General features: G+C 37.9%; 1 long non-coding RNA gene across 1 annotated transcript; it reads right to left on the reverse strand.

Annotated features, from left to right (window-relative positions):
* Positions 1–215: 215 nt before the first annotated feature.
* On the reverse strand, positions 216–27,266 carry LOC306660880. Its single transcript, XR_013763777.1, has 4 exons — positions 27,175–27,266; positions 26,205–26,296; positions 2,651–2,821; positions 216–1,518 (listed from the first exon to the last, which is right to left on the reverse strand). It is a non-coding gene; the product is annotated as an uncharacterized lncRNA (long non-coding RNA).
* Positions 27,267–27,750: the final 484 nt, after the last annotated feature.

The following is a 27,750-nucleotide window of genomic DNA, read 5'->3' on the forward strand; positions in this document are numbered from 1 at the left end:
CAATTTCTTCATTTGTAAAATAGTTGGGGCTATTGTGAGAATTAGATTTCATGTAAATATTTGGCTGGTAAAAATTGTAGTATGTCTATTGAATCACTGGACAAACAAAAATTCAATAACTATAGGATCATTAGCCATGTTTAACAAAAGACACTTTCAAGAAAATTAGAGAATATGCAATTCATTTAATTTACACAGACAAAAGTTACCCTTTCCATAATGCCAAACACTCGATAAATACATTACTATACAGACAGTTAACTTTTAGTGATTTTATGCAGCTATTTGGCATTGTGGACACAACGGAGGAACAGTTGGAGCATTTGTTTCTGTCATAACATATGCTTTGTGTTGGGTCATTCCACATCTTCTCAAATTCTCTTAGACCAGGGGGATAAAGATGACAAAAAGCACTTGAATCTACTTTGTGTTCTGGAGCAGTTTTAGACCAGCACTAGCTGTCCCATGGCACAGTTGGAGAGAGATGAGAAATATAAAACTCTCCCATTTCCGGACATTTTAACATTCACTCACTCAAAACAATTTGCTGGATTTGTGCTATCTCCCCAAGACTGTGCTAGCACTGGGAAAAACATAGTGTTTGCCCTTGAGAAGAGAATCATCTAGTGAATAAACAGATATTAATCAAATAATCACATAAACAAATACAACAGTGCAGCTGTGGTAAGTTCTTTAATGGAGAGATCTGCAGTGTTCCATGTGCACGTTGAAAGAGTTTGACTTAGCAATGGCTTCTCTGAGGAGATGGGATGGACAGCAGAGGAAGGCAGAAGGTAGGTGAATCAGATGGGAGGGAAGACTTCCAGGCAGGTGGAAGAGGATACATTCTCTCCTGCTGATGGGTAAAGATTAATTTTTGGAGAGAGGCACGTAGAGGATGCTGTTAGGCTTCTGTTACTGAAGATTTTGTGAAAGATAATCATGGTTTAAAATAGTGTTCTGTTGTTTAAGATAGAAGGGGGAAATGCAGATACAGAGAAGACATTCAATATAAAATCCAGTGGACTTGGTGTGGACTGACCTTGGGTATTGGCGAAATGACAGGGAGGTATCAATGGTGATTCACAGGCTTTTGGTTTTTGCAACTAGATTTAAGGTGGACCCATTCTAGATATGGGGATACAGGATAAGGAATACGTGCAGGAGTATTTAAAACCCATTAATGAAGTTTTGGACATATTAGGTGGCATGAGTGCCCCGGGACTTTGAAGGGGGGATATTCATAAGGATGCAGAGAAGACCCTGAGCCAAAGTGAAGGTATCTCCAGGGGGCAGTGTGGTACCTATGGGAGGTATGTAGATGAGAGAGGGAACTGGATTTCAGGAACCCTACCTCCAGGCTCAGTAAGGAGACTGATGCTGAGTCTCAGAAGAGAGTGAATTGCTTTTGGCATTTTCTAGAGCAACCATGTCCATATCTGTGCATCATATCTCTTGCTATTTTATTGCTTCACAGCCTCAGCTGTCTGTTCTTGTGACTGCAGGTCTCTGGAGCATCTAGGGGAGAAGGTTTGCGAAGAGAAACAGGAAGAATGTCTCAGTTTGCGCTGGAAGGGCGGTCTCTGATTAGAAAGGAGTTTTCTGTCATTCAGAACCCAGAAATAAACATAGATTCCCTGACGGTGGGAATGTGGCCAAATATAAATGGCACCTTGAAAAGTCCATGAACAAAAAAAGATGTCTAGAAAAGGTAGCTTGTCCCTCCCTGGTTAGGAAATGACCTTCTGTTATGTGGAAGAAAACAAATTTGAAAGATACCATTGAGAATCCCACTTTTCACCAGTTTACATTCTACCTGTATTTGCCATATTTATTCTCACACCCCTGTAGAGGAAAATAAAGTAAAACTAGGTGTATTTTTGTGATAGTCCTTCACTACAGGCACAAGCTATTTCCTTCTTTGAAAATAAGGTGATTACTTCAGAGGATTATCTGAATTGTTGTTATGATATAGATTAGGTGACCCCCCAAAAGCTCATGTGTGAGGCAATGCCAGAGGTTCAAAGGGAAATGATTGGGTTATGAGAACCTTGATTAGCTTTATTAATCCCCTAGTAGGGATTAACTTGGTGGTAACTGTAGGTAGGTAGGGTGTGGCTGGAGTGGGTCCCTGGGGGCATGCCTTTGGGGTTTATATTTTGTCCTTATTGAGCAGAGCTCTCTTACTGCTTCCTGTTGCCCTGTTCCCAGATACTTTCTTCCACCACACTTTTCCGCCATGATGTTCTGCCTCATCTTGAGCCCAGAGGAATGGAGTCATCCATCTATGGACTGAGACCTCTGAAACCGTAAGGGCCAAAATAAATGTTTCCTCCTCTAATTGATCTTGTCAGATCCTTTGGTCACAGCAGCGCAAAGGCTGATTAAAACAGTTGTTATCCAAAGTTTTCTATTAATGATATGAAGTCCTTTAGAAACACAGATTCTTGGCCCTTCCAGTTTATTAAATCTATAGTGGATCCCAAGGATCTCCTTTTTTTTTTTAATAAGTTTCCTTGATTAGGATAATGCACACTGCGTTCTGAGCACTGTAGATTTAGAGCAGGAACTGATTGATTTGCATATGACAGGTATGCTATTGAAGAGTTTTGATAATGTTTGCTGTTTAAAGCACACAGCTTTCTCTCACCTTCCTCTGCCTTATCTTCTTTACGGAATCTTCTCCACCTATAAGTTATCAACCTGTCAAGACAGCTCTGAAAAGGTGGAGCAATCTCAGTTGTTACTCTGGAATCATCACAGCCTCTTGGTTCTTCTTCTGCAAGACTGAGGAGTTTTCATTTGTTACCTGCTGCTGAAACTTACAAGGAAAGAAAATAAAACATCTTATTTAACTCACCTGCTTGTGTTATTGCACAAGCATCCACACTATTTTACTTGAAATACTATTTGTGAGGAATAGTGAGAAAATCCTGAAGCAGAGGAGAAAAGCTTCCATTCAAGTGCTTGTATGACTTTATATTGGCTTGCTTGACATTGTTTTCATCCTCTCTTGGCTGTGTCTTCTGAGCTTAGAGGCTGCAAAGCTGGGTTCCAATTGTGATTTAACTTCTTCCTGCTAATTGGGTGCAGTAATTGGCATGGGAATTGAATTCCAAATAAAAGTTCAGTGTGGAGAGGATGCAAGACACCCATTTTGCAAATCTAGAAGTGTTTCCTTGTCTTTTGACAAACAACATTATTTTCTCAATCGGCTGTTATTACCCAGCTCTCTAATCCCCATGCATGGAAAGTCAGTTCTACAGTTTTGTCCTAGAAGTCAATAATGGAGGCATAGCTTTTCTGGTCTTTTCAGGAATTTGGTAAACACCTTATTCTGTGCATTAAAGGCAGTAGAGAGCAGCAGTTAGGCATGCATATCTAAGGTCAAAATATGCAGGTTGAAATTGTGGCTCAGCTAACTCGTCAGTAGCTATGCTACTGTGGGCAAGTCTTTGAACTCAGATTTTTCATGTATAAAACATGGAAAACTACTTATCCCAAGGACTGCTTGTGAGGACAAATTCTGTACATATATATAAACCACTTGGAGCAGAGCCTCATCCATAGGCACTACTCAGGATATCTTAAGTTGCTAACATCATTGAATTCTTTTCTGTTTAAACTAGTGAAACTTCTTCCTTTTTTCAAAACTGAATCCTGCCCATTAAAAAGTGAACTCTTTTGTCATCAATTGCTGGCAACTTATTATTATTATTTTTAGTTCAAAACTCATGGTCTTAAAGATAAACATGATTTTGATAACCAATTATCTAGATTTGAACACTTTTTAAGTATATTTTTCTGACCTCTATGGTAGCCAGAAAAAAATTAAGACAACAGAAAGAGAAATGAAACAGTGAATGTAGACTCAGGAAATGTAATGGCTTTTTTTCCCCTAAACTCATATATTTATTCTTTTAAAAATATATTCCCAAATGTTCATGAATTCCACACAAAAGTTAGGATTCACACTTCTGCACTTTCAATTAGAAACACTGTTCTGAAGCATGAACATTCCTATCCTTTGTAAAATATTTATTCTTTTCTTCTTGGCACAGGCTGAGAATTAGGATAATCTATCAGTTGGGGGAATTTATTAGAGGAAAAGGCAGGGAATGCATCTAATTTAAACCTACAGTTGGTTCTGAGAGATCAAGAACTAGTATAAGAATGATTGACAGGCAGCTGTAGTGACTCTCCTATGCCTTTTGAGAGATGCCATGTATACAGCAATTCAAGATCAGATTGAAAAAAGAAAAAGAACAAATAACCTTAATGACCAAAGTCACTATTTCCTGTAGATTTACTATTTACCAAGCCCTGAGCACTTAACACCAACAACCTCCCTAGGAGCTCAGTCTTATGATACCCGTTTTCTTGCTGAGGAAACTCAAGCATAGAGAAGCATTGTTCCACAATCGTAAGTGGAAAGGTCAGGGCTGACCACAAAGCCTAGTGGATTACAAACCCCATGCACTTAACTGCTCCTGCACACTGTCTCCTAGGCCAAAGGGTACAAAGTGTCTGTTTTGGGGTTCCATTGCTCAACACCATAGGTAGTAATAATAAGCATTTCAAAACTTCCAAGAGTAAATTTCAAATGTCTCGCCATAAATAATGAAGGTGAGAAATAGTTGTGTTAATTACCATAATTTAATCATTGTACATTCTCTATATAAATATATCTCAAAACCCCACATTGTGCCCCATAAATACATACGATTACTATGCCAGTTAAATTTTTTTAAAAGTTAACATAAAAAAGAATTTTTTTTCAGTTTTTTAACTTTAAATCTAAGATAATTCATACTATATAGAGTTCCAGCTCATCCCAAAACAGAATAAACAGAGGTGAAGACAGTCTGGAGATGCTTCCAATGAATCATGGTTAAGCAACCACAAATCTTTTTTTTAAATACAGCAGAAGTCAATTTCCTTGTTTAACTGTGTGTGAGATGCAGCAGTTTATAAACGATGACATATTCAGTCATCCATTCACAGGTAATAGCCAAAGTAAGGAGTGAAATGACATCTGTCTCCCTACTAAGACAGCATCCTCTTACATGCTCTTCTCGCCGCTTGCTGTCCTTGAGACAGTGCCCGAGTTTCTGAGCGTCTCTGGCCTTCCACACACCTTTTTCCAATGCATTGAATACTGAAGCTTTTCACCAGTGCAGAGTTCCGTGATTTCACCTGAAATTTTTCATAACGAGGCAAGTGTTTAGGTGTTGCCAATTGTCAAGTTTTAGAAACCAAACACAAACTTGAATCATTAAAATATATGCTGACAACTATTGTGGCATTACAAATCTCTTTGGACATCTGGCTGCACATACCTCAGTCATTTGTCTTTCCCTAAGCAGTGCAGAAGTTAGTAGGCACTATGGGAAATATTTATTTAGCTTTTCAATAGTAAGCAGAAGCTATTTTAGAGAAACAAAATAAATCAAAAACTACATAGGCCAAATTTTTTTTAAAAAATCCAGATTATGAGTTTTTATGAATGGGACATATTCCTGAAAACATCATGATATCCAAGCTGAAAATAATGCAAAACAAATCCTGACAAAGGATGGCCATTCTTTCTGCATATCGCTTGGTCTACTGCTTTTAAAGAACATAAAATAAATTACAAATTCTGGGGAGAATGAGGAGAAAAAGAAATTCTTTTTCACTGTTGGTGGGAATGTAAACTAGTACATTCATTATAGAGAGGAGTATAGGGCTTCAAAAAACTGAAAACAGATTACTGTTTGATTCAGCTATCCTATTTCTGGGTGTAATTTCAAAGGAAATGAAATCAGCATACCAAAGAGATACCTGCAGGTCCATGTTTACTACAGCACTATTCACAATCGCGATGATATGGAATCAACGAGATTCTCATCAATGGATGAATGGATAGAAAAAATGTGAAATTTTTCATAACAAGACAACTATGGAATGTGGAATATTATACAACGATGAAAAGAATGATATCCTGTAATTTGCAGCAAAATGAATGGAAATGGAGGATATTATATTAAGTGAAATAAGTCAGACACAGAAATATGAGTATTACATGTTTTCTCTTATGTGAAGTTAAAATAACAGTTGACCTGAATGTAGAATAGTGATTCCTAGCAGTTGGGAAGGGGAGGCAAGGTAGATAAAGGGCAATTGGATATAAGCATCTCATGCAGAATATATTAAAATATTAATCAATATATGTTAATCAAAAATAAAACAAGAATTAAGAAAAGAAAAAATCATGCTTGATTGAATTAGGGGTTAAGGTTCTTTTTTAATTGTGCAAATAAAATGAAGTTCTACTAATGTCTACATTGTCTTACTTAAAATCTTTAAATAAAATTCATGTATAAAAAAGCAAAAATACATGAAGACTTGCTTCTTTTAATTGTTAATATTTCATGTCTATAATATTAAAGCCCATTTGTAGAAACCAGCCTATTTACCAACAGACTGATCTGTTTACAGTTGGACCAAATGACGCTAGTCTAATGTGAAAGTACATACGGCACGCTTTGAAAGTAAAGAGGACTTTGAAAGTACATAAAGTAGCTCAGTCATCCATTCCCCTGCCCCCACCCCACAACTTAAATATGTATACACTTTGACAGAAGTTGTTAGTGATTCAGTCAGGAATATGTGAGCAGCTCAGTCTTTAATCTTGCGTCTGGGAGTGAGTTGGACCTGGTTTGAGCAGGATTTGTTTATCCTATGTATCTGAAGTCAGAGCCAATAAGTCTCTTGGTTTTGAATAGCTTTAAATGTCTGTTCCCATTTGGACAGGGTTGATAAGCCTATTTGCAGATAGCTAGTGCTCACATGTGAGCTGTTGCATGTGTATCGGCTGAACCAAGACATGTTTTGAAAAATCACCTCCTCTGCAATTGTATCTGTATTTGTATTTCAGGCACACGGGTTTCCTTCTTCCTTGAGCGCTCAAGGTAAATGTATACATTGGCGAATGTAACTCTGTAATGGTTGGCCCATCAACCAGGAGATTAATGAGGGGTAACTTAACAATAGATCAAAGGCAAGTTATACTGCTGTGTGTTCCTGGGGAAGAATGGGTCAGGGCCCAGGGAGAGAAACCAGGTTTCAAATTGTTTAGTCCGAGAGGGAAGAGCAAGGAAAGAGAATGGGAGCTGGCTAGGAAAAAACTAGAGAAACAGGACAACGCACTGAGGGTTGTTGACTGAGAAATGTTGAAGAAAGAAGTGAAAGAGAAGAAATTTGTAGGGAGAATCAAGAAGTACAGAATTCAGAAGGTGGGTGTTCAGGCCATAATAACCTTAATACATTAAGTGGTTTCCCCAACAGCACTTCAGTAGTTATTCTTGATGTCAAGAGTTGTTTGTGGGGTACCCTTATCTCTCTCACTTTCCTTCTTTTTCCTCTTTTTTGGTTGAATTTATTTTGCCCTCTTTGGAACTGATAAGGCTCAACTAATCCTCAAAAACTCTGCTTACACTGGTGTCTATCATCAAGAAGCCCAACCAGGAGGAGATCATAATCACATTCGGCTATTGTGTTAAATCCAGAGCCAGTTTCATGGCATTCAACCAACATGGTGGCACAGGGTCCCTCCCTCAGAGCACTGTGGTTTAAGATCTGCCGTTACTGTCTTAAAAGCCCTAAAATCTTTATTTTTGAGTAAGTTTTGGTAGTGAAGTCTCACAGGACGATGGAGCAGGAGAGGGAATATGCACAGCCTCAGCTCCCGGCGGAACTGCCTGCTGCCTCCCGCGGAGGTGAGCTCAGCCACCTGCTCCTGGGCCTTCACCCAGCAGGCCCTGCAGTCCGTCACCCTGTCAGAGAGGGGCCTGGGTGTGGTGCAGGGTGGTGGAATCAGCTGGGCGTGCCTTACCTGCTGAGCTGTGGGGCGGAGACCTCAGGGTCTCCCTGAGGGTGAGGGTACACAGCACCAGAACATGAAACCCACTGAGACAGAGGAAAGAGCAGATGAGGAGGCTGTGAAAGAAATGGGAAAGCCTTTGGATACTTTTTGAACTTGGGATTTCACATTTCCTTCAGTACTGGGCCCCACAAATCATGTTTGAAAAATCTTTATTTTTAAAATTTTGATTCTTTGTACACAAATGGGGTACAACTTTCGTTTCTCTGGTTGTACATGAGGTAGAGTCACACCATTTGCGTAATCATACATGTACGTAGGGTAATGATGTCTGTCTCATTCTATTTTTTCCTTCTCCCCACCCCTCCCCATCCCTTATTTTCCTCTATACAATCCATCCTTCTCCATTCTTGCCTCCCTCCAACCCCCTGTTATGGGTCATCATCCATTTATCAGAGAAGTCATTTGGCCTTTGGTTTTTTGGGGTTGACTTATTTCACTTAGCATGATATTCTCTAATTCCATCTATTTACCTGCAAATGCCATAATTTTATTCTTCTTTATGACTGAAGGGTATTCCATTGTGTATATACTTTTACTTTATACTTTATACTATTACTTTATACTTTATACTGTTTTTTCATAGAAAGACTCTTACAGCAATTATTGGTCCAGCAGTAGTCAAACATTGTTTAAGAAACACCATGGCTGGATGCAGTGGCACACACCTGTAATCCCAGTGGCTCTGGAGGCTGTGACAGGAGGATCTCAAGTTCAAAGCCAATCTCAGCAAAAATGAAGTGCTAAGCAACTCAGTGAGATCCTGTCTCTAAATAAAATACAAAATAGGACTGGGGATGTGGCTCCGTGGTCAAGCGTCCTTGAGTTCAATCCTCAGTAGCCTCCCAAAATAAAAAAGAAATACCATGATTCAATCCCCAGTACCACAAAAAAAGGAAAAAAGAGAGAGAGAGAAGTGCTAGGGGAGTCACAAATACTTCAGAGAGGTCAACGTGAAACCCCTTTTTGTCCCTGTAAGAAGGGGAAGACATCTCCACCAGCTCCCTTTTCTTGTTCTCTTTTCCAGAGTTGATCCCATAAGTCCTATAATCCTAGGTCCCCGAGAAATACAATCTGAAGACCAGTCAGCTGCTCTAAACTCTTCATTTGGCAAAAAAGGAAACGTAGGCCCAGAAATAAAGATTCTTCTCCAGGTTCCCAAATTTTGCATCAGGAATTAGAGTGGAATCCCAATTTCTGGATTTCTCCTCCCAGGTTTTCTCCTCTCAGATGATCCTTTCGCTACCTCCCCTGTGATGTTCTCCTTGAGGGAAACAAACCCACTTATCCAAGTTAAAGCATTCTCAACGAGGTCATTTAACAAACTGGTTTGGATTACTGAGCACCCCAGGGGGATGTCCCCAGCACAAGACACAGGGCCTGGCTGCTGTTCTCAGTTCTTCCATTTTGCCCCTGCATACCTTCCACATGCTGGAGGCTGTGCTCCAAGCTTTGCAAAGAAGTGGGGACTTCATTCTCACCGTATCCCATGTTCCTTATTCTGTGCACGGGGATACCAACTCTTGACAATGGTTAAGCAAAACTGGCCCAGTCAGGAGAGCAGAGCTGAGATTTGAACATAAATGAAGCTTACACCACAGTCCGGTGTGCTTAAAATCTAGGCAAGCCATCTTCCTTTCTGGAAGGAATCACAATCAGAACTGGTTATTCTGGCCCTTCCTGACCCTTTCCATCCAGCAACCAGAAGACTGGAGGCACCTGAGAGATCTCTCATTCTCTCCCTGGAGAGGTGAAGTAGCTCACTCATTACAGTAGGCTGTCTCTGCTCTCCTGTCTCATGGATTTCCAAGGGAGATGGAGATGACCCTCAATGGAACCTCAGATAAAGCTCATGCCAGATGGATCTTGGGAGTGTGTTCCAGAGCTGGGCGGTCATGTTTGTTAATCACTGTGTGATATTTTGAGCCTGCATCCCACTGTAGGTTAAGAGTGGCCAGGGCTCTTGCCCTGGACTGTTTTCCAACAACCACTCAGAAAGTTGACAAATTTTACCCTTGAGTGACAGATAATTCCTTTGCTCTTTCTTATTTTGATCAATTGTAACACCTAAGGAATTTGCTACAATTGATGTCCTGAACCACTGGATTCTCGGTACTCAATTTCTTGATTGTGCTTAAGAAAAGGGGCCGTTCACACTTACCTATTTTATCAAGATTGTTGTTTTTCTGCTTCAAATAACAGAGACTTTTGCTTCTATAGCCTCTAATCTCAATCTTTAAATATGTTTTTTTAAAAAAAAGTCGGCTAAGATTTGGAAATATCATAAGCCAAAATTTAAACTATTTTACAGAGTGATTATGCTTGGCTTCTGTGCTTGATTAATAAGTACTCTTTTTGAGTAGCTTTATTATTTTTGGATAAGTCTCTCGGCTTCATCAGCACTGAAAAAATTCCTTCACGGACACCCAAATAATGAAGTTTGCTTGCTGAAATTTGAAATAATTACATTGCAACTTAAATACTACATGAAATATAATTTCTGTGTGTTTGAGGAATGTCCAATTTATGTAGTGAAGTGTTTTTTTTTAATTTATTTCAGATTTCCAGGGACTCATAACTGCTCTGTTCTTGGAAGCTTCAACAGCGCAGTACAAAACAACCATGGTGTACTCTCCACTGTGTGCATCATAAATTTATTCCACAGTATTTTTTAACTATCTGATAGCTCCCAAGCTTTGCATTACATGCTGGAGATACAGGGATGAACTGGGTGTATCCCTTTTCCCACATACAACTGAAATCTAAATTTTTTTGTGTGTGTATGACTAAAACAGGTATAGAGTACAGCAAAGTCACAAAAGAAAAAGTGAATAGCTCTACCTGGGGTTGGTTAGTGAGGGGCTCAGAGACACACAAAGCTCAGGAGAGCCTCAAAGAATCCAAAGGATATGGTAGGCAAAGGGAAACAGTAGGTAGGAAGCTAATCATTTTATACATAGTGTTTTCTTACCAAAATGTGATTTCATGTACGAAATTTTATTTGTGCCCTTATATGACATCGAGCGGTATAATGAAACCCATTATTCTGGATAATGATTATGCACCAACAAAAGAGCTTAAAATAGTACATGTGACATGTAATTTTTTAAAAAGTTTTAAACAGAGAGGAACTGCAGAATGGAATTGACCGAATTATGCTATGTCATATATGAATATACCATACAGGTATATTCATATATGACATACAGGAATATGTCATATATATGTACAGGAATATGTCATATATATGTATTGTAACATATATAACAAATAGAAGGAAGGCCAGTAGAGGAAGGGACACAATGGGAGGTGGGGGAGAGGAAGTACTGATGACAAAATGCAGCAGATTATATTCCAAATATGTGTTACTATATCAAAATGAACCCCACTTATGCAGACCTATAATGTACTAATAAAAACATTAAAAATAGAGTATATGACAACGCAGTCATCCTTATTTTACGAATACGATTTTTTTTTTTTTTTTTTTTGTGAAGGTCAATTGAACAGGGACATTCCGGATTCAAATTCCAGTGTTTTTCTTTGCTCTTGTTTTTCTGTCTTGAATCCTCATCCTAGTCTCTTTCCACTGTAGAAGAACAGCCTCAGCAAATGAAGGTGGAGAGGAGCCTTGCTTGGGATTGTGGGTGGTTACTGTCCATGCACTGAGAGAGCCACCGTGTGCTCTATCTTAAGGACTCAGTGATATTCCAACAAGAGCTGAGCCGCTCATCAAAGCTACAACACTGCTCTGGTGTTATGAAAATAAAGAGGGTCTAGGAATTAAGATGCCAAATGTAAATCACTGTTCTGTCACCAATGACCAGGATGACATGGAGTCAATCAGCCTGTAAGTTTTATATTCTGTACATCACTGTTTCTCTATCTCCAAAAGGATTTTCCTTGTATCTATAATTAGGTTCAGAAAAACTTTATTTTGAAAAGTCGTGTCACACAATTACTGCACAGAAAAATTTTTGCTCTTTAAGAAGAAAACACATATTCAGTTTTAGTTTAATCTAAATTTCAGGTCCCTTCCGATTTTCTACTCCATATGCTTCTGTTATCACTCTACATATAGCCAAACCCATCAATGATAGGGAACTGTAGAAAAATTGTAAGCAGGAGTGACAAGGTAAGAACTGCTTTTTAAATTAATCTTTTCTCTTTGTATCATATTTTCTTTTTATCTTCAATTATCTCATTCCATTTAGATTCTTTTTAAGAAGTTTCCTTCCCACTTTTGACATGCATATCCTTTGCTTCTGTCCATTTTTTCATTCCAATCCTGTTTCTTGATCCAATCCTGTTTCTATCTCCTAAAACATCACTGTTTTTCTATCTCCAGAAAGGATTTTCCTTGTATCTATGATTAGGTTCAGAAAACCTTTATTTTGAAAATATTTTTTTCAATTTTCTCATACTTTTATAGTTCTCCAAACTACTGTTCATTTATTATTTTGTTCTCCCTTTCACTGACAAATATGTTGAAATATTCTACTCTTGTTGACTTTTTTCGACACTTACCTATTTTCTGTTAAAAGCAGAGGTCATTAGCTGTGGAATCAACCTAAGTGCCCTTTGACAGATGAATGGATAAAGAAAATGTGGTATACATACACAATGGAGTATTACTCAGCCATAAAGAAGAATAACATTATGGCATTTGCCAGTAAATGGATGAAACTGGAGACTATCATGTCATGTGAAATAAACCAGTCCCAAAAAGTCAAAAGTTGATGTTTTCTCTGATATGCAGAAGCTAATCCAAAATAAGGGGGAGACATTAAAAAAAAAAATAAGAGAGAAAGAGACTAAAGAGGAAAAATAAAGGAGAGGCAATCTCATCAAAATAGAGAAAAGATCAGTAGAGTAGATGAAGGGGCTTGAGGAAGAGAAAGAAGGGGCAGGAAAAGGGGAGAACAGTGGAAAGAAGCTGAGTGAATCTTCGTATGTATGTGCACACATGGCTGTGGTACTGTGGGTCATGGGCCCTGGCGTAGGGGATGTCCACAGGACTCTAATTTTAAAAAAATCGGAGGGAATTGGAGCTCACTGAGTTGCATCCCTTTGTAATAATGTCAGGGTACACCCTGGTGTTCTACATAGCTAAAATGAATAAATAATTAAGAAAAGAATCAGAGGTCATTGTCAACCTCTGATGCTAAGAGGAAATGTGAAAGATGACCTCCAACCTCTGACCAACCCTATTTCATTATATTTTCTTATTGCTATATTAGCCACCTAACCAAGGTAATTAAGTCATTAGTATATTTTAATGAATATCCTGTGGGGAAGACGCTGTGTAAGACACTAGCTTGATCCCAACATGACTCCTTAGCTGTGTTTCCTTCTCTGTTTTCTTGGCTTTTGCCCACACTATAGAGATATGAACACAAAGCACTAGGCTTTTTTTTCCTTTTATTATTCTCAATCTCTTTTCTCTGCATTTGCTATTTTACTGATACATAGCCACTACTATGGCTTCAGTTCTCCAGCAGAAGGCAGCTGGATTGACAGTTCTGAGTTCACTCCTTGTTCTAATATCACATTCTTAATGTTTGTGGGCAATGTCTATTTAAATACCCAAATATTATCTAAAACTTGGCAAATGTAAGAACAATTGTTTCTTCACATTTCTCTACTAAGAAAGAAGTGTCTCATCCTCTATATTAATTTACCATTGGTTTTCATCACACCGATTTCATATTCTGAATTATATTTCATTGGCTTTGAATTCAATCTCTTATGCTTTACTAATTCTATTGAGGAAACAGTTCACAGCTCTGGTGTATTTATTACATGCTTGATTCTATGTGTAAATATTTACATATGATACTTAATTTATTCCCAATGAAAGGAAATTCTGAGATGGAGACAACTGTCATTTTTATTTCTCACACAGAGTGGGAGAACTCTATAACCTGTCTTGTTTCTCTATCTGTATTACAAGCTCAAGCTTGTTTTTGCAATTTCTTGCAACTTCTTGGAAGGAGGACATGTTTAGACAAAGCCAACACATGAAATTATTAGAACACTGAGGAAAAAGCACATTTTCTAGAATCTTCCATGTCAGAATTGAAATAGTTAAAAACATTACGTCTCTAAAGTTGTAAATATTTTAATATTACTAAGGTCCAGCTATTATTATTAGCACATAGAATGAATTCAAAACCTGCTTTGTAATTTTTAGTTGATAACAAAGAAAGAATGATCTCCTAATAGAGTTCAGATATTTTTTTTTTAAAAAGACTTCATTGATGGATGATTGAGTTGCAAAAATCTGTACATAGTTAATGTATACAACTTGAAGGTTGAGGGTTTCATAGAGTTTTGTCACTAAGATGCTCATAAAAACAGCTTTGCGCAAACCCTTCATTTCACAGATGAGACTCATCTGGGAGGCTAATCTCTTCATGAAGAAAGCAAAGTTGTGGGTTTTTTGTTTGTTTTTCTTTTTCTTTTTTTGTAGGAATTCAGGGCTTCCTTCATGTCTCTGCTCTAATTAATGCTCAAAGTCTTCAAAAGTCCATGGAACCTTCACTGGTAATTGTTTTGGGCCAGTCACAGACTGATGGTACTTTTCCTTTCTGAAGGAGGACCAGTCCCACAGATGGCCGGTTCTTTCCTTGCCTGGGCTTTATGTAAGTAGGTCTCCCCCACAGAACTGCTACATAATGACATCTTGCATGGGCGAGTCGTTTTTATGATCAGAAATAAGACTGTGTTGCACAGAGTAGTGGCTTACATGGGCTACAAGCCCCTCCACATGGTTTTGTTATATTCTACTTCGTGAAGGTTGAGCAAGGTAAAAGGGTGAGGCTAAGCTAAGATGCTGGCACTTTATTTAGAATTTTTCAGGAAACCACTGAAGGATTTGTAATGGGGATTGGCATGATTAGGTGATGTTTTGCGAAGCATGAAGGAATATAAGCCACAACTTCTGCTAATGGGATGTGTCCACTATTCTGGGATTGGAAGACCCTTCCCTCCCATCCAGCTAGATGTCAAACTGGGTCAGTGAGTTCTTCCTGCTTGTATTTGTTTTCCTGTCCTATCATTACCAGATTTTCTAGCAGAAATCTGCTCATATTATACTCCAAAGTTTAGTTCAAAGGTTTTCCATTTTATTACATGCAGTGATCAACTTGAATGAAAGTAATGAAAACTCATCATCCAGAGTATTACTAGCAAAATATAAAAGGATGATACTAGGAACCTAATAAAGTCTGCTTTTCCCTCATTCCCTATAGTTCCTAGATGTGTACTTTTGCCTACCACCCTCTCTCTTCACTTGACTCTTTCTGCTTCTCCTTTCTTTCTCATTCTTCTGTCTCAATGGTTATTAATCTTTGGAGAGATTTGATTCTGTAATAGGTATACATATTCTTTTCTAAAATTTGCCTTTGCCTTCTACTGGTTCTTCTCCCTGTCATTCAGAGGCACTTTCCATGAGCCTCACATTACTGTACCTTAGATATTATGATTGGGCAGTACATATGTCATATTTAAGCGAACACATTTTTTTTTTTTTTACAAAGTAATCCAACTATTAAAAGTCAGGACATTATACTGACTTTTTCTTTCTGTTAAAGAAGTGAACATTCTGACATTATCAAGCCCACAGTCCTACCTAGCACCAAAAAAAAAAAAACAAAAAAAAAAAAAAAAACCAGCAGCTGTGTAGCTACCACCTCAACCTTAGATGGAGTAAGGATTATTCTGTACACCCAGTTCACACCATTTGCTATTCCCTCCATAACAGTCAAAGTGTCTGTTGGGTTTTATCACAACATTTCCTGTTGATTTTCTTAGAACATAGAAATTAAGACATGTAAATCAAAAAGGAAGATTTAAAATTAGCCCTTTTCACAGATGACATGGTCCCATGTGTATAAAACCCCAAATCACACACACACACAAACACACACACACACACACACACACACACTTACACACACAATTGTTAGAGCTAATAAGTACATGCACCAAACTATCAAGATGCAGAATTAACTTACAAAAATTAGTTGCATTTCTTTGTACCAAAAAGAATTATCTACCAAAAAGAATTCAATGAAATAATCTCATTGAGTATAGCATCAAGAGGGATAAAACACTTAGATATAGATATAACCAATGTATTGCAATATCTGTACACAGAAAATGTAAATGTTAAAAAAATTGAGGAAGACACAAAACATATGAATATACCCTATCTTATTCCATTTTTTGTTGTTCAAATAACTAAAGTGGAGCATTTATAAAGAAAAGAAGTTTATTTCACTCACAATTTTGGAGGCTGGAAGTCCAAGATCAGGCCTCCTCATCTGTCTGAACTCTGATTAGCTACTCAGGGAAGATGTCATAGCAATAGTGGGAGAAAATGCAGGAGAACAAAGTCACACATTGAGACAAGAAAACAAAACAATTAGTGAGTCAAACTTTCTATCTTTATGATAAAAAGTCATAAAGATATGCTCTCACGAGGACTCCCTCACTCATAGAGACCAGTATTAATTTCTTCAAACACAAAATGGACCAAAGACCTAAGTGTAGGACCAGAAGCTATAAAATTCCTAAGAGAAAACATAGGAGAAATATCCTTGACATTAGATGTGCCTCCCACAGCAACAATTCCATGGAAATTTATCGGAAGTGGACTGGAAATGAACTACTTCTATTATCTTTTTCTGGACTACTTCCTTGCTTATTTGCTCGCTAGTTTATAGAGGAAGAGAGGCTTTGCTTAGAGGAAAAGATGCTTTGAGAGGAAGAGAGGCTTTGTTTAGAGGAAGAGAGACATTGCTTAATTTTAGAGGAAGAGAGACTTTGCTTAGAGGAAAAGAGACTTGTTTAGTTTTAGAGGTGCTACGCTTTCAGAGAAGCTATTTCTTAGAGTTCTGCTGCTTCTTCTTAGAGGTGCATCCTGCATCCTGCGTCCTAAAGGTGTGTGCTAGAGGTGCGTTTTTAGTCCCTCGTTCTGTGATCTGCAACCTGCGACCTGCAACCTGCAACCTGTGACCTACAGGTGTGTGCTTAGTCCCACGTTCTGTGATCTCTTCCCAGGTGAAGAGAATGTATTATATATACTAAGGCAGCCAATCAGCTTAGGATTAAGTAGCACGGTTGTAGCATGCACCACAGTACCAATTAAGAATGAGGAACATCCGTTGACCACTAGTGCAGAGGAGACATTAACTAATCAGGCAAAAGTAGATCACGCCGTGTTAACACTAATTATGAATCTCCTCTTAGCCCAACGCCAACCGCCATCTTAGTGCTACTTAAACATGTCTCTACAATTAGACTTATCAATGATTGACTTTATTTTTTTGTTTTTTGATATAACACTGAAATCTCAGGTTAAAAAAAAAAAAGAAGAAGTAAACCAGGGGTACTAGGTCAAACTAAAAACCTTGTAGAGGAATGAAAATAACCAAGAAAATAAAAAGTTACCCTACAGATTGGGAGAAAACATGTGCAAATCATATTGATAAGAAATTAGTATCCAAAATGTGTAAGGAATTCACACAACTCAACAGGAAAAAACTGATTAAAAAATGATCAGAGATCTGATTAAATATTTTTCCCAAAACAGACATAAAAATGGTTAACAGGTATAGATGAAAAGGCACTTGGATCACTTATCATCAGGAAAAGGCAAATGATACCACAATGAGATGTCACCTAGTACATTTTAGGATGGCTATCATCAAAGACTAAAATTGTAAAAGATAAGCATTGGCTGGTGTGTGGAAAAAGAGAAATCTTGTGTATCATCCACAGGAATGCAATCTGTACATCCATTATGGAAAAGAGTATGGAGTCTCCTCAATAAATTAAAAATAGAGCTACTCTATCATCCAGCAGCTCTCTGCTGCATATATACCGGAAGGAAATGAAACTGACAACTTGTAGACTCATCTGCAGTTCTGTTTACTGCATTATTTATCATGTTAGTCAAGCTATGAAAACAACCTATCCATAATAAAAAAAAAAACACATTCAGAAATTGTGATATACATATAATTTATTTATTATATAAATATAATGCAATACAACCACAGAAGAAGAGATACTACAATTAACAACAGTGTACATGGACCTGGAGATCATTATGCCAAATGAAATAAGACAGATGAAGAAAGACAAATGTTGCATGGTGTCACCGAAGAAATAATGAATACATGGAAACACAGAGTTACCATGGCAAGGGAAGGGGTAGAAATGAGGAGATGTCATTTGAATAGTACAAACTTGCACTTACTTCAATGAACACATCTGGAGATCTTCCACACAGCACAAGGATTTTAAAGTTTTGTTAAAAATATTGTACAATATCCTGAAAACTTATTAAGAGAAGGTTTTTAGGTAATCTTCCCACACACACACACACACACAAATAACTGTTGTGATGGATATGTCAATTCACATGACTGTATATGCAAATTGACTCTAAATGTATAATTTTACCACCTATATGCATATAAAATCATGTTGTACCTTAAGTATATGCAAACTAAATAGATATATACATACATGCCAATAAAAATTTTAGAAAAAATATGGAAGTAGTTTTCATCTGTCTTGATCAGAATTGGCAAAATGAAAATTAAGAAGACTGGTGAATTTTCTTATACTTGGCTATTTACTCAATTTCATCACTTCCCTGGCTCCTAGAGACATATGCATTACAACTTCTGCTGATGACCCTTTGACTTCCATTCCTTATTAATGGAAAATTAAAAGTAGCTTTAAGCATGGGCAAATGTACCAGTTAGTTTTTGCTGTGGTATGGCTTAAAACAGTGTCCAAGATTTTGAAGTTTGGCTTAGGGAGGGGGCTGCTGATCTCACTCAGCATCATTCAGACACCTGCTTTTAGTGTTAAATCAGCAGGTAGAAGGCAAGTCTAGGATATCTGCATCTGAGAAAATTCATTTTTATTCTGTCTGTATCCTATGTTGCAGCAGGCTGACTTGAACCACATTGATATGACAGGATTCCAAAAGAGCAAGCAAAGCTGTCAACGCTGCTTGAGACCCAGGCTTATAACTGGCACACCTTTTCTTGTTTACAGTTTGTGGGTCAGAGAAAGTCACTACCTGGGCCAAGTCCAAAGCCTGGAAAACTAATTCAATAACTTAAAGGGAGGCTTCCATAGTTTGTGGACGAAGGTGATATGACCAACTCAGGCTGTTTCTGTAATCAATTTGCCAGAGAGAAGGGGTAGAAATGAAACATTTCACTTCACAGTCACAATGAAATAGTGCCCAGAGACAAAGTCAGGAGAGCATCCAGGTGATTTGGTTTTTTAGTGCATCTATGTCTCATCATTCTATCTATACCCAAGCAACAGCTCTGAACACAGGAAGTCCTCTAACATTATGTTTGGCAAAGTCATCACAGATCAAATGAACAAGGCGGGGGTTGAAATAGGCATAGCCAGAGGCGTCACAATATGTATTCAGGGAACAGGGTAATCCCTTAGAGGAGGGAGGTGGTGCCTTTGTGCAAGTCAGGAGGAGCAGGGAGGGGAAACTGGATGATCTAAGTGGCTGAAAGGTCCAAGCTCTCTCCACAGCTATGACTAATAACATGATAAATGAAAAAATGTGCTTTCCCTGACAGGTCACTGCGTCACCATTGTATGCTTGCCTTGAAACCATGAGCACCAGAGAGGAGGTTTCTTATGCTGTTTGCAAATGGAAACTAATGATTTATGTTCTCACATGTGGCCTCCCAAGCAGGGACTGGGTCGCTGCTTTCCAAATCAGCGGGCTGCGGGCTCAGGGAGCTCAGCACACGTGTGCTTGTCTCTGGGCTCTTCCGGGATACTTCTGCTACGATGATTTGGGTTGTTTACATTATCAAAAACTTTCACAAGAATAAGAAAATGTAAGCATGGTAGTTTATTCTCACAGGTTTCTATCCTATGCTGTAGCAAATTCCAAGGCAAAACCATACTACTTCCATGAAGTGATTCAGTAATTGGTTGAAATGTGTAAAAGGCTAATGATGTTAAAATATTATGGCATAGAATGTGCAGTTGCTGGCACTGGACATGTTCACTTTCATATTGCTCATTTTCCTAAATTAATGCACTTCTCTACACTGAAGTGCCTGCAGGTGTCTGTATACTTTTGTTTTTCCCTATTCATTCCCAAGAAAAAATGTTTCAAATATTTTATCCTTTAACTATGAATCAGGTACATACATTGCAAGATAATTATCAAAACTTTATTGCCAGTATCTTGGCATAGGATTAACAAGGATTGTTTCTTAATAGCTCTGAAAGTCTATTGAAATGGCTTGAATATCAAAAGCAATTTCATTATGTTACAGAGTCTGAATTTCTATAATACCCAGATAATGAATTCAAGGATAATTTAATTCCAATCGCAAATTTTATGAGTGGTGTTCAAATATAGATATAAGCCTATTAGTGGAAAACACAATTGGGGATGGGTAATCCTCAGATTGATTAGATTTGTTTTGCTTTCCTTTATTATGCAGAACTAACATTTTTGTCAGTGACCAAAATTCAGATTACCCCTGGGACCTAAACCAGAATTTCCTGTTGAGGAGTTTTCTCAGGAGAATATGTTTTAGGAAATATAACTAATTCAAAGATTTGGAAATAATTTGCATATTATTTCTTTTTTTAATAGTTTCAAACTATTTTTATGGACCATTTTGCTAGTTCCCTGTGATAAAAAAGTTTGTATTGTAGTGGATTTTGTTTAAAGTATATTGAAATAAGGGATGTATCAAATTGTAAAGCATTGAAAATAAGGAGAAATCCAGTTTGGACAAAGATGTGGGGCAATAGGCATCCCTCAAATACTGCTGCTACAAGTATTAATTAGCACAGTCTCTCTGGAGGGCAATTTGGCAACAAGTATAAAGCTATTAGAATGTGCATTTCCTTCCACCCATTAATTTTCCTCCTAAGAATTTAACTCAAATAATAAATTGAGCAAGTATTCATGTGAAGATGTGTATAAAACACACAACAGTGTACATTCAGTATTCTTCTAGTTGAAATTATATAGAAATTAGAAATCGGTAAATAAATCATGCTACATTCAGAAAAGGAAATAATGGAGCCATTAAAATAGCTATGCAATTTGAATGAAATATTATTAAAGTACTAAGTGAAAAAGCAGGTTACAGGACAGTGTATTTTTTACTCCACTCTAGTAACTATGAAAGCAATTTTATGTGTGTGTATTTATTTATTTATGTGGATGTGCATGTGCATATGCACATGTGAGAGAAAAGTCAGTAGCAAAATTAACCAAGTTTAAACTTCACAACCATGAGGCTAGTTGGATAATGATGAAGATTTTTCTGGTTTGGATCTAGAATGTCCCCCAAAGGCTCATGTGTTGAAGGCTTGGTCCCCCGTGGAGCAATGTTCAGACATGGGGCTTTGAGAAGTGATTGGATAGTGAGAGTTTTGACCTCATTAAGGAGCTCATTAAGGAGCTGATCTATTGATGGTGGAATGTACTACTAGGAGGAGGTGGAACTCTGAGTAAATGGGCATGCTTGGAAGAAGTAGTCATTGAGGGTGTGTCCTGGTCCCTTCCCCTCCCTCTTTCTCTCTCTGCTTCTCAGCTGCCATGACCTGAGCAGATTTCCTCAGCCACACCCTTCTGCCATGATGCTTCAGACCCAAAACAATGGAGCTAGCCAATCATGGACTGAAACTTCTGAAACCATGAGCCAAAATAGACCTTTCCTCCTGTAAGTTGTTTATGGAAGATATTTTGGGTGACAACAATGAAAAACTGATACACCACCATAATAATGATGAAGATGATGATTGCTTTTATTTTCTATTTTCTAATTTTCTGTTTAAATTCCTTGTACAAAAATAAATCTATAAAACTAGTATAAGCTAATCCAGTTGAATATGTGTCCTTACAGCACAACTCATCTGTTGCTGAGATGTCATTTATAGCCCAGCTTAGCATGGCTGCTAAGGAACTCTTGAGGCCATTAGAGCAATTTGTCTTAAGGAAGTTAGGTAGCTAACACAGTATTTCACGGCTTATCTAAAGTCATTCTTACAGAGAAGCTCTTGACAGCACACTTTCCTTGTAACTTCCAAGCTTCTTTTTTTCTTTGTCACTTTTTCCCCTTGTCTTTGTGATTGCCTTGTGCTTGTCTGTTAGGAAAGACATTATGAAACCCTCAGCATAAATCAGAGTATGGCATTTCTCAGTGTATATATATATATATATATATATATATATATACACACACACACACACACACACACACACTGGACATTAATGATATGAAAGGATGAAACAAAACAAAATAAAATAAAACAAAACAAAAACAAACAAAAAAAAATATATATATATATTACAATTTAGTCCACAGTAATCCAAATTCTCTAGCCATATTTTTCTTATAAAGCCTCTTCCTTCACTGCCTCCACCTCAGACTGAAAAGAAGGAAGTATATTCAGGTTTCCAAAACCCAGCAAGAATTTGGATAGAGTCCTCAGACAACTTACTCATTTTTTTTTTTTCTTTCCTGGTTTCTGGCTGAGACATGTAATGTTGGAACATTATAAATCCACATCCAAGTCTTTTAAAAATGAGGAAATACCTAAGTAAAGAAACAAAGCCCCCGAATTGGATGTCTTTTGAAATCCATGAAGTTTATAAATAGCGTTTAGAATCAGCAAACAGAGTGTACTTATATATAGATATTGCTCATTACTAAAACTGGTATTTTGGGAAAAAATAGTTCAAAAAATAATTCAATAGCATTTTACAGGAAATGCAACAGTTCTCTGATACCTTAGCATAGCAAAAAATTAAAAGGGGAGGAGCAACAAGTGAGACCCATTCACACGCAGAGTCCTAATGAATCAGTTCCATAATCTGGTAATCTTGTGAAGGAATCCTTCACATTCCCTCTTTACAGATGATGAAACTAAAACCCAGAGACTAAGTGAGTAGTCAGGGATTATCATTTCCACAGCCAGAATTTGACCTGAAGTCGTCATCCTCCTCATCAGACTTCAGAGAGGAAGCCCAGAACTTGGGAGGACATTAATGATATGAAAGGATGAAACAAAACAAAATAAAATAAAACAAATATATATATGTGTGTGTGTGTGTGTGTGTGTGTGTGTGTTAAAATTAGAACCAATGATAACTCTCTTCTCTGTCCAAGGTCTGTATGAGGTAACAGATAAGAATAGTGCAGATGGGAGGGCAAACGTTGATACAGAAGGAAGTGGCTAATATCATTGGTGGAAAAAAAAAAAAAAGGAATTACTAATACTAAGCCCATAATTTAGGAAAGCATCCTTAACCAACTATTCTGGAAAACCATAGCCTCCCTTCTGGGAGCAGGAAGAGAACAAATACAAGCCCATGTTTTTTGTAGGAAGGCTGCTGTTCAGGAGGAAGAAGGAGAGAAGAATTAGATGAGGAGAGGTAAGTACAGTACACCTATGTTAGTTCTAAATTGAAAAGAGAAAGTCTCTCTCCCTGCCCTATGGAGGAGCACATAGGAAAGGAAAAACCAGATATGTTACATAAGGAGAGCTTCCATCACAGGGAGGGAAACCAGGAGTGTGGAAGAGTCCTTCTCACATGGTGGGTTTGGTTAGTGCAGTCTGACAACTTCAGAGGAAAGAAGGTGAACTGGTATATGTAGGGATGTCTCCAGTTCTTACAGCCCATAAGTGGCCAGGAAGGGATTCAGAAGGGTCAGTTTGCAGAAGAGACACACATGTATGATAGTTGACAAACAGGCTGGGGTCATATAGGCCCTGGAGGCCACATGATCAGAAGAGGTGAGGTCTACAAAAGCAGGTATGAGAGCAGTCTTGGCTGGTTCCCCAGCTGAAAAAGTCTGAGGAGGATCAACAAGGCTGAGAGTGCTGGGTAGAACCCAAAATACCCTCTCGATACAGGTAGGAGGAGCAGCCACCCTGCATCAGTGCTCATCACACAAAGCAAAAGAGAGGGGACTTAAACCATCATCATGGTACAATTGCTTACTGACTGCAAGAAACTTTCCTTCCCTTCTCCCCTGTTCCATCCTGGAGAACTGAGGATTGGGGTCAAGTGGAAAGAAAGGAAAGTCTGGGATGAATCCTTGAACTGAATTGAACCGGAGATAGCAATTCTAATTTTATAAGAAAAGTCACTGGATGAAATTAAGGAATTCCAAAAAAGGACTACTGATCATTTTGTTAAGAAGAAATTGGGGCATTTATAAAAGATAAGGGGAGGGGTAAAAATATGTCCTTTGTGCACATTTGGGTTTTGTGAATTATTTAAATCCTGGATCAGTGCAGCCATACACATAACTTCATTTGCTATTGTGCTTTTCTTGTAGTCACTTGTTATGGTTTGGATGCGGGGTGCCCCCAGGAGTCACGTGTGAGACAATGCAAGAAAGTTCAGAGGAGAAATGATTGGTTTGCAAGAGCCTTAACCCAAACTATGAATTAACCCCCTGACAGGGATTAACTAAGTGGTAATGAAGGCTGGTAAAGTGTGACTAGAGGAGGTAGGGCATTGGGGCTGTGCCTGTGAGGTATATATTTTGTATCTGGAGAGTGGAGTTTCTTTTTCAGCTTCCTGACCACCATGTGAGCTGCTTCCCTCTGCCACACTCTTCCGCCATGATGTTCTGCCTCACCTTGAACCCCGAGGAATGGAGGCGGCCTTCTATGGACTGAGATCTCTGAAACCATAAGCCCTCAAATAAACTTTTCCTGCTCTATAATTGCTCTTGTTGGGTCTCTTAGTTACAACAGCAAAAAAGCTGACTAAAACACCACTTTATCTGATTGGCAGGGTGTGGGGGAGTGAATAGAAAAAATAAGATCCATCAACTGTACTATAATTAACAGAGAAGCAGATTTTACAGACCTGAATCTAAAATGTTCCAAAGGAAGGCAATTCTAAGTACTTTGAAAAGAGAATCATCTGTCTCGGTGGTTCTTTGGATTCCAACCAAGACCCTCAAATGAGATAAATTTAAACACACAGCTCTTGACAGCAGTAGCTGGGAAGTGGTTGTTTGGAGGATGTGATCTCTATGACAACCCTGTGCTTGGACAAAGTTCCTTTAACATTACATCAGTGGTACAAATTTCCTTAACTGATGATGTAATGGCTTTCCATGCTAATTTTCTATTTCTTTATTTTGTGTAGATGATGATACAAGAGCCTGAACCAGGAATTGCTATGTTCCAGCTGTGGTCTCCACAAGGTAATTAAAAGGTGTTTATAAAAATCATCAGCAGTTAGAATAATCTAGATGTTTCATAGCACCTGACTCAAGAATCCTAGAATTGGGGAACTGGAAAGAGACTTAGAGAGATTTTTCTAGTCCCACCTCATCCCCCAGTTTTACCTCATTCCCCAAGATTCAGAGAAATATTATTATTTTGCTAAGATGACTAAACTCACTGGTGGTGGGACTGAAAAGAGAAAGTGGGTGTTGCCAACACTGTTCTTGTACTTGCAAGCCATATATTTCTTTTTAGACTCAATCTTACTGAACACATGGTCTTCTGTGAAGCTACATTACAAATCCAGAATCAGGCAGTACACCAGAGACCTTCAGATCTTGGCCTCTTAAAAGCTAGAGGGCTAGGTTACAAAACTTAATGCTTCCACTCATTAGCCACGTGAATGGATACGTAGCTTAACTTCTCTGTGGTCTAATTGCTTCATTTGCATAATGAAAAAATAATAATAGTATCTGCCTCAAGGAGCTCTTATGAAGATTAAATGACTTATCCATGTAAAGCCCTTAACACAATGGATTACATAGTATGACTCAATACCATTATCTCTTCTTAAATATTGGAGACATGCACTTGTGGGGGAATTAGTCAGTGAAATGAGTGCAGTAATGCATGGAGGGACCACCACTTTTTTATTTATGTTTTTAATCTACTTGCATAAAGATGTAATGTTTATTGGAAATGGGTGGAGATGAAATATTATTGAGAAAGACTAAGGAATCCTGAGTAATTCAGCTCCTTAACTTTGGATCTCACCCTTCTTTCTCTCAGTCATTTTCTCCCTTTCCTATTTTTTTTCTAAAATATTTAGAAAAGTTTTAAAGAAAAAGAGATAATTAATAGCAGCTGATGGAACTTTCCTGGCTCCCTTACTGGACCTTATGAAAATGTAGAAAGGGTGACCTAAATTCAAACACAGAACATCCCAGCAATGTCTTGGAATCCAGATGCAAATCCTTTTCCTTGATTATCCCATTCTTACCCTCAGTTGCTCAGCTGGGAAATTCCTATTTGCAAATCCCAGTGAATCTTCATTTGGATGAATCCTGGGAACCTAGAGATCGCACACAGCATCTGGGAAACATGGAAAGCCCTCCTGTTAGCTTCCCCAGAGTTATCTGGATATGAGAAACATCTGTAAGCATCTTTTCAGTCACAGGGTATTTGATAGGTTTATTTATTTATTTATTTTTTTACTTTGCTTTAGATATTCTCAACTCAGCAAAATCTTTTCCATAAAGAAATTATCACAAATAAGGTGTGATAAACTCATGAACTTGAGGCGTTATCGGTCATAAAAGTTGGGTACAACACCCCAGCAATAATCATCGCTCAACGTTGAAAAAAATATAATAAAGATATTGAAAGGACTGTAATTTTGGCTTTCTGCAGAACAGCACCCAAAAAATAAGCAATCTCTGTTAGCAGTTTGAATACAACTGGAAGAAATAAAAAATGTAGTGAAACAGGTGCAAGGGTGTTAGAGTCATTGAAGCATTGATGTAACTGTCTTAAGTCCCATAAAATAGTAGCATTTGGCAGGTCTCTATATAAATGAGGCTAGGTTTGCCAGAAAAGTAAAATAACACTACTGGCAAGTGAAAAAATCATATCCTATCAGAATTTCCCTGCATTCCATCCAAAACTTCTATGAAACCTTCCTAATGGACTGATTCATCACATAACTCCAAAAAATGAAAAAGAAAATATAACTTTCCCTCTATTGCCACTATTGCTCTGTAGAAAAGCAAAGAGCAACAGTGAAAATATGTTCACCAATTTCTCACTCATAAATAGACATGCCATTTTTGCTTGGGGATATTTTTTCTCAGAGTACCCCACCTCACTAGCAAAAGGAGCATCTCAAACAAGAACAACTAGAACATTAAATATTCTTTCTTGTGAATGAATGGCTTTGGTTAAATTATATCAATATATGTAGATGAGCTTACCTGACTACAAACTGACATTCATTGGAATTATCGAAACAAGCCACCTCACCCATTTAAGCAGTGAACTGACTTACAATAAGATTATGACTGCAACCCAGATGGATGGCTTTAATCAGGGCTTGAATTACATGGGACTCATAGATCATAAAATTCAGACTTTTTTTTTTCTTTATGGGTGTGGGGAGAGAACAGGCTGGGAAACAAGCCCTTGGATGAAATACTGGGAAGATTTTTCTTTTAACTCTTAGAGATCTGTTTATACTCTGCAGTGACCCACTCAGTCTGCACTTTCAATAAATAAAATAACAACTGTTCTCTGTTTATAGCTTAGAGATTCCTGTGGCTGTGGAATCTAGGGACTAACCTTCAGCTCACAGGGGTCTTTCCAACTCCCACTTGACTTTTCCCTTCCCATTCAACTTTGTAATGAGTCCTCTTCCATTTCACCAATGAATGCTCTGGAAGTATTTCTTAGGAATGTTATGTGAGAAAAATTGTAATGCAGAAAGTAACATAAATTAGACCATACTAGTACCCAGAGAAAAATAATGTCATCTCACATTTAGTAAGAGTCCA

The sequence above is a fragment of the Sciurus vulgaris genome, assembly GCF_902686455.1.
Source record: "Sciurus vulgaris genome assembly, chromosome: 1".
Taxonomy (NCBI): Eukaryota; Metazoa; Chordata; class Mammalia; order Rodentia; family Sciuridae; genus Sciurus; species Sciurus vulgaris.